The sequence below is a fragment of the Budorcas taxicolor genome, chromosome 12 (genome assembly GCF_023091745.1).
Source record: "Budorcas taxicolor isolate Tak-1 chromosome 12, Takin1.1, whole genome shotgun sequence".
NCBI classification, from domain to species: domain Eukaryota; kingdom Metazoa; phylum Chordata; class Mammalia; order Artiodactyla; family Bovidae; genus Budorcas; species Budorcas taxicolor.
Window position 1 is genome coordinate 31,136,446 of NC_068921.1, and position 14,112 is coordinate 31,150,557.

Sequence of the window (14,112 nt, forward strand, 5' to 3'; positions counted from 1 at the left end):
AAGGATCAAACCCATGTCTCCTGCATTGGCAGGCGGCGCCTCTACCACTGTGCCACCAGGGAAGCCCTCCCCCCGCCATCATCCTGAGACCCACTGAATTCTGGGGGCTCCACTGAGTTTTATCTCTCCTCCTGGACTCATCCTGAAGCAGGTGCAAACTGAGTAAGCCTGATCTTGCAATTCTTCTGGTACTCTCTTCCCTTCCCAGCTTGGATAATATCTCTTTAACTGAGGAAGACCAGGAGCCTAAGAGATTCATTTCTGCTCAGATTAACTGCCCTTTTCGAAGCTTTCTCTGCCTCTTGGGCTTTTCAGGCTGAAGGTGAGAATCTGAGTCCTTGTTAGCTCCAAGGCTGAGCTACAGCGAGTAGTGTCTTGTGCTGGGTGGACCAAGTCTTAGGCTGGGCCGGAGCACGTGGATATGACGTACTGCAAATCGACATTCTAGACACTGTCCCACTACAAATATAACCTATTCCTGCGAAGAAGTGAGAACGCACCTCATCAAACACTAGCTGTATCTGTTTTCCTGTCAGTTTCTAAAGAATAAGACCCAAAGGACAATAAGAAAATGACATATGGATTGCGATTTTTACACATTTACTTTAAAAATTAACATATAATAACACTGTGTTGTGTGTGCACGTGATTTTTGTGTGTGTACAGGTCTATAAATGTGACAGCATGCATAGGTTTCTGTAACCACCACCACAACTAGAATACAGAACAGTTCCACCGCTTCAAAAACCTCCCTTTACCTACCGTACAGCACAGGGTTATGCGGCAGCCTGGATGGGAGGGGCGTTTAGGGGAGAACTGTTGCTGTTGTTCAGCCTCTGGGTCAGGTCCGACTCTGTGACCGCATGGACTGCAGCACGCCAGGCTTCCCTGTCCTTCACCATCTCCCAGAGCTTGCTCAAACGCATGTCCATTGAGTCGATGATGCCATCCAACCATCGCATCCTGCCCTCAGTCTTTCCCAGTGTAAAAGTCTTTTCCAATGAGTTAGCTCTCTCCACTGGGGGAGAATGGATACATATATACGTATGGCTGAGTTCACTCCTGTTCACCTGTAACTATCGCAACATTGTTAATCAGCTATGCTGCTAAGTCACTTCAGTCGTGTCTGACTCTGTGCAACCCCATAGACGGCAGCCCACCAGGCTCCCTCGTCCCTGGGATTCTCCAGGCAAGAACTCTGGAGTGGGTTGCCATTTCCTTCTCCAAGGCATGAAAGTGAAAAGTCAAAGTGAAGTCGCTCAGTCATGTCCGACTCCCAGCAACCCCATGGACTGCAGCCCACCAGTCTCCTCCATCCATGGGATTTTCCAGGCAAGAGTACTGGACTGGGGTGCCATTGCCTTCTCCATTAATCAGCTATACTCCAATATAAAATAAAAATGTGTTTTAAAAAATCTCCCTTTGTACACCCTTCTCACATCCCTGACCCCTGGCAACTACTAATCTGTTCTCCATTGCTATGGTTTTGCTTTTTGGAAGATCTCACAGAATCAAAGAGCACGCCATCTCGAGTGTAGCTTCTTGAACTCAGCATAAAGCGTTTGCAAATCATGCGAGCTGTTACGTGCATCGACAGATCATTCCTTTAAATGCCTGTGAGATCTGTGGTGATTTCCCCCTTTCATTCCTGATGCTGCTAAGTTTGTCTTTTTGTTTGCCAGACTTCCATTTATCACTTTTGTTGATTGTTTCAAAGAAACAGCTATCAGTTTCATTGATTCTATTATTTTTCTGTTTTCAGTGTCACTAATTTCTCCTCATCTGTATTTCCTTCCATTTTCTTGCTTTGAGGTTATTTTTGTGCTATGCTGTACCTATGATACAGGCTACAAACATATTCTTCTTCTAGTGTCTTGAGGTAGAAGCTTACTGATTTAAAGCTTTTGTTTTTTCTGAGTTTTTAATACTAAAATATCATTTTAGGCATGATGTTAGCCATGCTGCACAAATTTCTAAATGTTGCAATTTCATTTTTTTTTTTATTTCAGTTTAAAATTTTCCCTCGAGACTTCTTTTTGAAACTCGGGTTATTTAGCATATGTCATTTAACTTCCAAATGGTTAAAGATTTTCCTGTTACCCTTCTCTTATTGACTTTTGTCTAATTTCATCAAGGTCAGATAACATATTTTGTATGATTCTAACTACTTAAAATTTGTAAATTTTATGACCCTAAATACTTTCTATCTTTGTGAATGTTCCATGTACACTGAAAAGAATGTATATTCTGCCATTGTTGGGTGCAGCATTTTATATATATCTATAAGTTCTCATTGGTTAATGATGTTATTCACTTCTTCTATATCTTTGCTAATCTTCTGTCGACTGCTTCTGTTTATTACTGAGAGAGGAGGTGTTGAAATCTCCCAGGCATAATTTTATGTCGGCCGTCTTCTCCTTTCAGTTCTGTTTTTGCCTGGTGGGTTTTACAGCTCTATTGTTAGACAGACACATTGAGGCCTGTTATATGTTCTTGGTAAATTAACCCTTTTACATTGTATAACGTCCCTCTTACCCTTGGTAATTTGCTCTAAAGTCTACCTTGTGTGCTATCAACACAGCCACTCCATGACTTTGGATTTGTGGTTCCATGTTCCATCCTTCTATTGATACTTTTAACCTGCATCTTTCTGTATTTTAAGCAAAATTCTTGTTGACAGCAGACAGCTGAGTCATGTTTTTTAATCCATGTTTCCATACATACCCTGACGATTTTTTAAAAGATTTTTTTTGATGTGGACCATTTTCAAAGTCTTTGGTGTATTTGTTATGATACTGCTTCTGCTTTTTGATTTTTTGTTTTTTTTTTAGCCCTGAAGCATGTGGGATCTTAGACCTCTGACCAGGGATCAAACCCACGTCCTCTGTGTTGCAAGATGGATCCTTAACCACTGGACCAGCAGGGAAGTTCCTTGGTGCTTTGCAAATGTTAGGAGGGATACTTGACTGGATTTATTATTTATTTCATTATTCTTAGATTACCAGGTGTTAAATAGTTGACTGTGGTGTTGGAGAAGACTCTTGAGAGTCCCTTGGACTGCAAGGAGATCCAACCAGTCCATTCTAAAGGAGATCAGTCCTGGGTGCTCATTGGAAAGACTGATGCTAAGGCTGAAACTCCAATACTTTGGCCACCTCATGCAAAGAGTTGAGTCATTGGAAAAGACTGATGCTGGGAGGGATTGGGGGCAAGAGGAGAAGGGGACGATAGAGGATGAGATGGCTGGATGGCATCACTGACTCAATGGGCATGAGTCTGGATAAACTCCGGGAGTTGGTGACGGACAGGGAGGCCTGGCGTGCTGCGATTCATGGGGTCGCAAAGAGTCGGACACGACTGAGCGACTGAACTGAAATGAAATAGTTGATAAACAAAGTAATAAGCAAAATGACTGATCAAGGCAACTTGAGTTAGCTATATAATGGGCATCAAAACGCCTGCACCAGAAGTTTAATATGAGGATTAAATGAGATGATGCACATAAAATATAAAGGGCAGAACAGTGTCCAGGACACATTGGGTATTTACAACTAATTTTCCCCTAAATCCTGGAGGCTTTTCAGCAGATTTTTCAAAAGATTAAAGTGACAAGGTTCTCTGTACTGGAACAACTGAGCAATTCCTGAATGTAAAGTCACTGGATCCAAACAGAGTCAGCCTAAAATATCAATAATTTGTTCAGTCGCTCAGTTGTGTCCTACTCTTCATGACCCCAAGGACTGCAGCACACCAGGCTTCCCTGTCCTTCACTATCTCCTGGAGTTTGTGCAAACTTAACTCATGTCCATTGAGTCAATGATGTCATCCAACCATCTCATCCTAACTACCTTCATGTTTTTTATGTCTCTTGGAGAACTGATCCCTTCATTCATAATGTGGTATCCTCTTTATCTGTGATGATCTTATTCTGAAGTCTGCTTTGCCAAGATTATAAAATTATAGCTATTCCAACTTTCTTTGGATTAGTGCTAGCATGGTATATCTTTCTCCATCCCTTTACTTTGGTAAGAGTCTTTATACTTATTTATTTTTAAAACTTATTGTTTTATATTGGAGTATAGTGGATTAACAATGTTGCAATAGTGTCAGATGAACAGCAGAACAACTCAGCCATACATATCCATGTATCCATTCTCCCTCAAACTCCCCTCCCATCCAGGCTGCCACTTAACATGGAGCATAGAATTTTTACATTTAAATAGGTTTTCTTTTTCTTTTTTTTTAAATATAAATTTATATATTTAATTGGAGGCTAATTACTTTACAATATTGTATTGGTTTTGCCATACATTGACATGAGTCCACCACGGGTGTACACGTGCTCCCCATCCTGAATCCCCCCCTCCCACCTCCCTCCCCATACCATCCCCCTGGGTCATCCCAGTGCACCAGCCCCGAGCATCCTGTATCATGCATCGAACCTGGAATGGCGATTTGTTTCACATATGATATTATACATGTTTCAATGCCATTCTCCCAAATCATCCCACCCTCGCCCTCTCCCACAGAGTCCAAAAGACTGTTCAATACATCTGTGTTTCTTTCGCTGTCTCACATACAGGGTTATCATTACCATCTTTCTAAATTCCACATATATGCGTTAGTATACTGTACTGGTGTTTTTCTTTCTGGCTTACTTCACTCTGTATAACAGGCTTCAGTTTCATCCACCTCATTACATTAGAACTGATTTAAATGTATTCTTTTTAATGGCTGAGTAATACTCCACTGTGTATATGTACCACAGCTTTCTTATCCATTCATCTGCTGATGGACATCTAGGTTGCTTCCATGTCCTGGCTATTATAAACAGTGCTGCGATGAACATTGGGGTACACGTGTCTCTTTCAATTCTGGTTTCCTTGGTGTGTATGCCCAGCAGTGGGGTTGCTGGGTTATAAGGCAGTTCTATTTCCAGTTTTTTAAGGAATCTCCACACTGTTCTCCACAGTGGCTGTACTAGTTTACATTCCCACCAACAGTGTAAGAGGGTTCCCTTTTCTCCACACCCTCTCCAGCATTTATTGCTTGTAGACTTTTGGATTGCAGCCATTCTGACTGGCGTGAAGTGGTACCTCATTGTGGTCTTGATTTGCATTTCTCTGATAATGAGTGATGTTGAGCATCTTTTCATGTGTTTGTTAGCCATCCGTATGTCTTCTTTGGAGAAATGTCTGTTTAGTTCTTTGGCCCATTTTTTGATTGGGTCATTTATTTTTCTGGAATTGAGCTGCAGGAGTTGCTTGTATATTTTTGAGATTAGTCGTTTGTCAGTTGCTTCATTTGCTAGTATTTTCTCCCATTCCGAAGGCTGTCTTTTCACCTTGCTTATAGTTTCCTTTGTTGTGCATAAGCTTTTAATTTTAATTAGGTCCCATTTGTTTATTTTTGCTTTTATTTCCAATATTCTGGGAGGTGGGTCATAGAGGATCCTGCCGTGATTTATGTCAGAGAGTGTTTTGCCTCTGTTCTCCTCTAGGAGTTTTATAGTTTCTGGTCTTACGTTTAGATCTTTAATCTATTAAATAGGTTTTCTTGTGGATAACATATAGTTATGTTAAAAAAAAAAAACCCTTTTTGACTATCTCTGTCTTTTAAGTAGTGTGTTTAGACCACTCACATTTCATGTGATTACTGTTCTGGCTGGATTAATATCTTTATAACTTTTCTATGCATTGCACTGGGGCTTCCTAGGTAGCACTAGAGGGAAAGAACTTGCTTGCCGATACAGGGGACATGGGTTCAATCCCTGGGTCGGGAAGATCCCCTGGAAAAGGGAATGGCAACCCACTCCAGTATTCTTGCCTGGAGAATCCCATGGACAGAGGAGCCTGGCGGGCTGCAGTGGATAGGGTCCCATGGACAAAGGAGCCTGGCGGGCTGCGGTGGATAGGGTCCCAAAGAGTCAAACACGACTAAAGCTACAACATGCATGCACTGCATTTATTCTTCATTTTTTTCCTCCTCTCCTTCTGCCTCCTGTGTGCTTGTAAAATAGATGCACTGCAATTCTTTCACACTGAAACAATAATGGGGGAATACTCCTGAAGAAAAATTTGAGAAATGATACCCCCTCTGCCTATTCTGTCAGCAGTTTTTATGATGCCTCTGTTTTAAGGAGAACACTGCCATGTTACAGAGTCAGTGTTTTTCAGGTTTAAATATTTCTCCTTCTGTTCCTGGTGGAGCAGACATCATGAGCCTTTATAATCTCTAGGTACTGAATTACAGACATAGATTGTTGGACTCTCAATATGTAATTGCTTTCATGAATGATCTCCTAGTCAAGCTGCTTGCAGCGTATGACATCAATCTTATTCTTGCTGTCTTAGTACGTTGATTGTCAGGAATAAAACGAACGATGAAAGCAGTTGTGTGATTTTAATTTCAAACCTAGCATCACTGACGTGTGTGCAACAGGCAGGTTTGCAATTCGCACTTTAGTGAACGAGGGGAGGCGAGCAGCACCTGCTTTTGTAAAACACTCTGGAATTTAAGGTAATCCTTGGCCAGCACTCCTCTCAGAGCACAGATTTCATTTCCAGCCAATGCCCTGTAGATGTCACCATTGCCATTTCTGATGGGGAAAAGCACCAGCTTCACCACAAGCTTGTTCAGTCGCTCAGTCGTGTCCGACTCTTTGCAACCAAATGGACAGCAGCACGCCAGGCTTCTCTGTCCATCACCAACTCCCAGAGCTTGCTCAAACTCATGTCATCAAGTCAGCGATTCCACCCAACCATCTCATCCTCTGTCTTCCCCCTCTCCTCCCACCTTTAATCTTTCCCAGCATCAGAGTCTTTTCCAATGAGTTGCCTCTTTGCATCAGGTGGCCAAAGCACTGGAGCTTCAGTTTCAGCATCAATCCTTCCAATGAACATTCAGAGTTGATTTCCTTTAGGATTGACTGGTTTGATCTCCCTTCCGTCCAAGGGATTCTCAAGAGTCTTTAACAGCACCACAATTGGAAATTATCAGTTCTTTGGTGCTGGATCTTCTTTATGGTTCAACCCTTACATCTATCTATACATGACTACTGGAAAAACCATAGCTTTGACTAGATGGACCTTTGTCAGCAAAATGATGCCTGTTTTTTATTATACTGTCTAGATTTGTCATAGTTTTTCTTCCAAGGAACAAGCGTCTTTTAATTTCATGGCTGCAGTCACTATACTCAGTGATTTTGGAGTCCACGGTGATGGAGGCCAAACCTGTTGAACCATTTGGTTGTTAAGGAACCAGGGGAGTCTGCTTGTTCTGACCCATTTACAGATGCTCCTCTGAAAGTGCCAAACTCTGGATACTTTCTCATTCTGTATCATTCTCATCTACTGTCTGGTACCTGGTTTTACAGTTCACTCCCTCTCTCAGAAACTCCTCTCTCATTTGGCTTCTTCAAGGAGGGACTCTCCTGTTCGCACTGACCTTTCTCCTCATCGCCTGTGTTTCCTTTCTTTCCCACTCCTTCTCCTTGGGTCCCTACAGAGGCTCTGTCCCGTGTCCTCCTGTACACATGCTCCTGTCAATCACCCTCTTCTAATGTCACTTCTACACAAATGACTCCCAAATCTGCTTTTCTAGAGCTTCCTTTTTCTCTCCTGACATTTAAACTCATGTTTAACTTCCTCATGGAGCCCCTAGCATCACAAAGAACAAAGAATCTTGGAAATCGACAAAGCAGGACTAGTCCAGGTTGAGGGAGGAGATGTTACATATGGGAGCAGGCTCCTCTGTCCATGGGGTTCTCAAGGCCAAGGATCCTGAAGTGGGTTGTCATTTCCTTCTCTAGGGGATCTTCATGGGTAACTATAATATAAAATAATAAGCTCCTCCCACTTGAAATTCCTGAGAGAACGGGACAGAGAGCACTCCTGGAACATGTGATAGAATTATCAACAATTTTTTCTGAATTCCAAAGGAACAGATGATAGTATATTTGAGTAATATACGTATTGTGTAAAAGTACATTTTTGGAGGAAAAATGTCCATCCCTACAGGTTCACTGGACCTAGACCCTGAGGGTTCATGGATGCACAAAGTGTGCAGTTCCAGAGAAAATAGTTAAACAGAGAACCCGCCACCTCTTTATAAATATTCCTGAGCCGTAAACACAAGAGTCCTACTTGAGTATAACACTCCTCAGTTTTGTGATTTCCATTTGGGACTTGTTGGGGCCAGGGTGGGAACGGTTTACCTCTTACCACCTGGAGCCTCTTGGACTTGTAAACCCCAATGGACCCCCCAACTGGCTCACAGGCTGGGTCCTGGGGTCCTGGATCCACCCTCTCCTTTGTGTCAGACCCTCCTCCTCACCCTCCCACCTTTTGCCCAGATTATTACTACAAGCAGCTGAGCTTCCTAAGTGTTTTCTCTGCTTGGGGTTCTCTTTCTACCGTCCATCCCATACTCTGCTATTATATCACCTGTCCTGAAATGCAGCTTCAAATGTACTCTGTCCAAAACTCTCAGAGCCTCCTGACTGCCTCAAATTGAGCCTCTCTGTACTTAGCTATTTGAATCACCAAACCCTTCTGCCTCATTTCTGGCTACTGACAGTCCAGAAGCTCCACACTTTAAGCAAATCAGACTCTACTCCTGGCAGATCCAGCCTGGTTTGTTCCAGGGCTGTGCCGCCCGCTAAGCTGGGCCCCCCATCTCTGCCGTGGAAGCCTGATTTACTCTCGAGGGCCAGTACACAAGCATCCGTCTTCTCTGGATGGCCATGTGGCCCCGGCTGGAGTAATCGCTCCCTGTGGGACCCCTGAGAGCCACATCAATACTCTGTCCTCCAGGGATTCGAACAAGTGTCTTTCCCCTCTGGAATTAGAAGGCAGGGTCTGAGACTGAGTTTTTAAGTCTTCCACTTAACCAACAGGTGTGGAATTAAACTGAATGGCTAGGATGCATGGTGATGTATATTTGGGCTCAGAGATAATCCAAAGAGTGTATGTGGAGTAAAGCGGTGGGCCTCGCTGTAACTCACTCAGGCCCTGAGGGCCCTGGTACAAACGGACCATGTTCCCAGTCCTCCCCTAAATATAAGGCATAGTACAAATCCTCACAGCCTTGAAGGCTGTGTGGAGAGGGAGAGGAAATACCATATCATTCTGGAAAACATGGGCTGGACATGAGTTGATACGGGTTGGACATTGGCTGGACATGGGTTGATTGGACATGGGTTGATATGACATTACTTTGTCTACAAAGGTTCATCTAGTCAAGGCTATAGTTGTTCCAGTGGTCATGTATAGATGTGAGAGTTGGGCTATAAAGAAAGCTGAGTGCTGAAGAATTGATGCTTTTGAACTGTGGTGTTGGAGAAGACTCCTGAGAGTCCCTTGGACTGCAAGGAGATCCAACCAGTCCATCCTAAAGGAGATCAGTCCTGAATATTCACTGGAAGGACGATGCTGCAGCTGAAACTCTTAATACTCTGGCCACCTGATGGGAAGAACTGACTCACTGGAAAAGACCCTGACGCTGGGAAAGATTGAGGGCAGGAGGAGAAGGGGACGACAGAGGATGAGATGGTTGGATGGCATCACTGACTCAATGGACAGGAGTTTGAGTAAACTCCGAGAGTTGGTGATGGACAGGGAGGCCTGGCATGCTGCAGTCCATGGGGTCAAAAAGAGTTGGACACGACTGAGCAACTGAACTGAACTGATATGGGTTGGACATGGGTTGATATGGGTTGTATTGTGGCTCCATTGCGTTCTAATTCTATTGTCTTGGGAAGGCTACAGAACCTCCCTGAGCCTCCATCTCCTCAACTGTCCCATGAAAATAATGTCAACACCAGGCAGGGTTTTGTGAGGGTTAAAATGTTATATGTAAGCGGTCTAGGACACTGGAGATGGTCAATAAACAAGAGTGATGTTCTTATTGAAATGCTTTGTCTTTTACTTTTTGAACTCTATAGAACCTTTCATTGGTGGAGGCAGGGTTGATTAAAACCTACTAACATAAGTGAATTGAAGATGAAACGTTAAATATATGAACTACATTAAAAATATGTACACCCCTAACTGAGGCTTCCCTGGTGGCTCAGACGGTAAAGAATTTGCCTGAAATGCAGGAGACCCAGGTTCAATCCCTGGGTCAGGAAGAACCACTGGAGAAGGAAATGGCAAACCCACTCCAGTATTCTTGGCTGGGAAATCCCACGGACAGAGGAACCACAAAGAGTCTGAGAAGAGAGCAACTAACTCTTTCATACTATATACTTTAGGGAAAAGGAGGCTGATGCTTATTAATTTTGATTAAGCTTAGAAAATACACAAATGCTTGACATTAATTTTCATTCTCTGTATGCCTAATAATATTTTCAATAATAAATAAAAAGTATTAAAACCAACATCTGTCACATTCATAAAGTAAAATGATAAAAATTATACAAACCAATATGAAAAAACTGAATAAATATAATAAACCTAATTAAAAATGAAATGAAAATAAATACACTCTCAGATGTGACTTGTAAAATTTGATGCTACAGGGTGAGGCATGCCGCTTAATACATTATTAATATTAACAGGACCATCAGTTGTGTTGTTTCCTGGATTAGCCACCAGGGGCTGCTAGAGTAGTGTTTCCGGGAACCAGGCAGAGAAAGATTAAAAAAATAATCTTTCAATATGACTCTGAGAAGTACAAGTCCCTGAGAATCACACTTATTACTACACCCCCCCGAGGTCTGAGACCGCAGATTTCAGCAAAGCTGTCTGGCTGGTGGTGAGGACTGTGCCCTGTTGACAGAGAGGAACTACCTAAAATCAGCATAAATGTGAGGCTGGTGTTGGCACTTAAAGGGGACATCTGAGCGTCCCCGGACACTGGGCTCAGACTGAAACACAGCTGACAATGCTCACAGCCGCTGTGCCATGAGCTGTGAAGCATAGGGCAGAAATGGAAGATTCTTATCTATGCTTCCTTTTTCTAGTGACTTCCCATCCTTAACGGAATCAGCACATTCTGGAAAAAATACATAGCCCCAGCTGAATAGCTGGACTAGAAAACTGCTTCTATTCTTAAAGGACACGCCAAGTCAAATCCTTTATATACATAAAATGAAATAAGAGGGGTCTGTTCTGTGTTTTCACTTTACATTTCTCACCTGTCTTACTCATCCCGCTTGAGAGTAAAATATTTGTCAGATTTCCTTGTCCTCAAAAAGGATGCTTTACTGAATACTGTTCAAAGTACCTTTGCCCATTAATTCACGACATTCTCTCTATAACCTTGTGAAGAGTTATTAACGATCCTATTTGCAACTGAGGAAACTTTGAGACTCAAAGATGACTGGTCAGAGGGGACTTGGCGTAGGGCAAGGATGTATTAATTTCCCATGGGTGATGCTGACAGGGCTCCAAGAGGGACAGTAACTTGCTCAAGTCTTGAGGGGGATGAAGGCGTTGGTGGGACTGACCCCTTGCCAGCACAGTGTCCTCACTCTACCGCGCCAGGCTTTGTAGACAAAATGCTACACACAGAAAAGATACAGGTGTGGCGCTCCAGCAGGGTCTTTAGGAAGAAGAGCAGAAAGAGCTTGTTTTTTCAGGCTAGCTGTGGTGGTCATGCTCTGCATAGCTATAGGAAGCTGGGCTGTGACCATGTCTCACATATAAAAATAATAATAACGCATCAGCTTCCCGCAATAGGATACAGGGAACACGTCAGGGTCACGATATCTTGTAACAGAGGGCTCCGTCACCCACACTTCCTGGCTTGCCTGGCCTCTTATTTCCCTGAGTGCTCCAGCCCAGTCGCAAACTCTCAAATCAATCACCTTAAACCACATGGAGCAAATTCAGCCTATGTGGAAGCCGCTTATATTCAATTACAGACTTAAAAAAAAAACCTCCGTTGTTTCTTCTGGAGCTTATCTGGAGAAAGAGTTGCGATCAGGACAGAGAAAAGGACACACTGGGTGGGAGGGGAAATGCCAGGGTCATCAGGAGGCCTGCCTGGAGTCACTGGTTGTGATTTACTGAAAAGAGAATGAAATTCAGGCCCACCATCTATCTTGCTGAAATGTCAAGCTGAGTGTGGCTCCAGCCAGTAGGGGGCTCTGATGGACATGCCTGCAAATCACCTGCCAGCCCTTGGGGATCTCCGAGGGAAGGGCCATGAGGATGCTACAGAGAAGTACAACTAGTGGCCCCTGGACCAACAGGAATTCTCCTGGGACCCAGAAATGCACCGTTACAGGGAACCGACCCTTAATCTCAACACAGAAAACTCTTTTTCTCTGCCATGATGCCATGAGTGGGGTCTAAAATCTCCAACTTGAAAACACACTGCATGTTGGGGGAAAAAAAAAAAAAATGAAAGTGTTAGTTGCTCAGTCATACCTGACTGTTTGTGACCCCATGGACTGTAGCCTCTGTCCAAGGGATTCTCCAGGCAAGAATCCTGGAGTGGGTAGCCATTCCCTTCTCCAGGGGAATCTTCCCGATCCAGGGATAGAACTCGGGTCTCCCGCATTACAGGCAGATTTCTGACCATGTGAGCCACAGGGCAACCCTCACAGCGCGTGTGACCAATGTGTTAAGTTGGTGTTTGCTGGCAAATCAATCCACACCAAGTCTTTATCAAGGACTTGTTACGACACTGCGTGATGCACAGAAGCAACACAGTGGCCAGAGTAACACAGTACATGTTGCAACACAGTGGCCAGAGTAACACAGTACATGTTATCACCGAACTGCAACGCACAGCCCTGATTTCCTCTCTTTATTAAAGACCTGACAGTCAGTGGAAAACATACATCTAGCTGAAGAACAGAAAATAAGACTCTCTCTAATAAGAAAACTGCTCAATATTTAACATGGCAAGTCCAGCCCCTCTGGTGCCTCAAAAACGTGTCTGTAATTTTAATTCTTACAGGGTGGGAACACAGTCATTTTGGCTCTTCAAGGCTGACCCCAGAGGTACCAGACTGGAAGGGAAGACATAACATTCAAATTGGTCATTGATTGCTGGTTTTAACATTTTGACAAGGGAGGAAAAGGAAACTATTGATAAAACTGAAATCTGTTCATCTTGTCTTTGATCACAACTATACACTGGGAATTAGCTCCTTGGGTGAAAAGCTTTCAGCAAAAACAGGAAACAAGCATCAAACAGGGCAGCTGAGGCTTCTATACTGGGAGGGACAAGAGAGGCTGCAGGCTGCCATAAAAGGTCGGAGTCCTCCACACTTTAAGGTTCAAATAATAAGGAAAACCAGTGGACATGGTGTTGGTTAATATTCTTCTGATTTTTCTTCTTTAAATTAGCTAGAAATTTAGTTAGTTCACCTTCCTGGTTGGGGGACATTTCTATAGCACTTTTACTTTCATTTATAGATCCCAGGAGGTCCATACATGAAATTAATGCCTTATAGGTTATTGATATGGTAACTCATAGTGTTTAAACTTCAAAGGTAAAGGTTTCAAGTTCTCCCCCAAATGCTCCTTGGTCACCCCGGGATGGAGCAAGAAAGTACAAAGTCAGACTCAGGCTCCCACCGCCTCCCTTCTACACTGAGAGACAGGGAGGCTGAACCATGTTTGGTGAATGTTACCAGACGGTACCAAGGGCGTCCCAGGTGGTGGTCGTGGTAAACCATCCACTTGCCAATGCAGGAAATGCAAGAGACGTGGGTTTGATCCATGGGTCAGGAAGAGTCCCTGGAGAAGGAAATGGCAACCCACTCCGGTATTCTTGCCTGGGACATTTCATGGACAGAGGAGCCTGGTGGGCTACAATCCACGGGGTCACAAAAGGCAACAACAAACCAAGTCTGATAACACACCCAGCATCTGGATGAGCCCAGGAGACTCTGGACTCTTAGGCTGAGGAACCCAAGGCTTCTCTGCATTGTCAGAAGAAACAAGGGGTCAGGGGACGCCCCCTCCCCACGCTGCCCCCTGCACACTGTGAGCATGGCCCGGAGGAGAGGCCCCAGGCCCAGCAGCTTCCAGGTCCCCTCAAGGGCCACAGTGGCCCGCTCTGCCGCACTGGCTTGCTCTGTGCTCAGAGGCACAGATGTCTCAGAACCTGGCCATCTCGGGTCCAAAATGCAAATCACCACATGCCCCATTCTCA

General features: G+C 43.9%; 1 protein-coding gene across 1 annotated transcript in view; it reads right to left on the reverse strand.

Annotated features, from left to right (window-relative positions):
• Window positions 1–14,112, reverse strand: part of MTUS2 (microtubule associated scaffold protein 2) — a 256,633-nt gene that overhangs the window by 98,526 nt on the left and 143,995 nt on the right. The window lies entirely within an intron of this gene.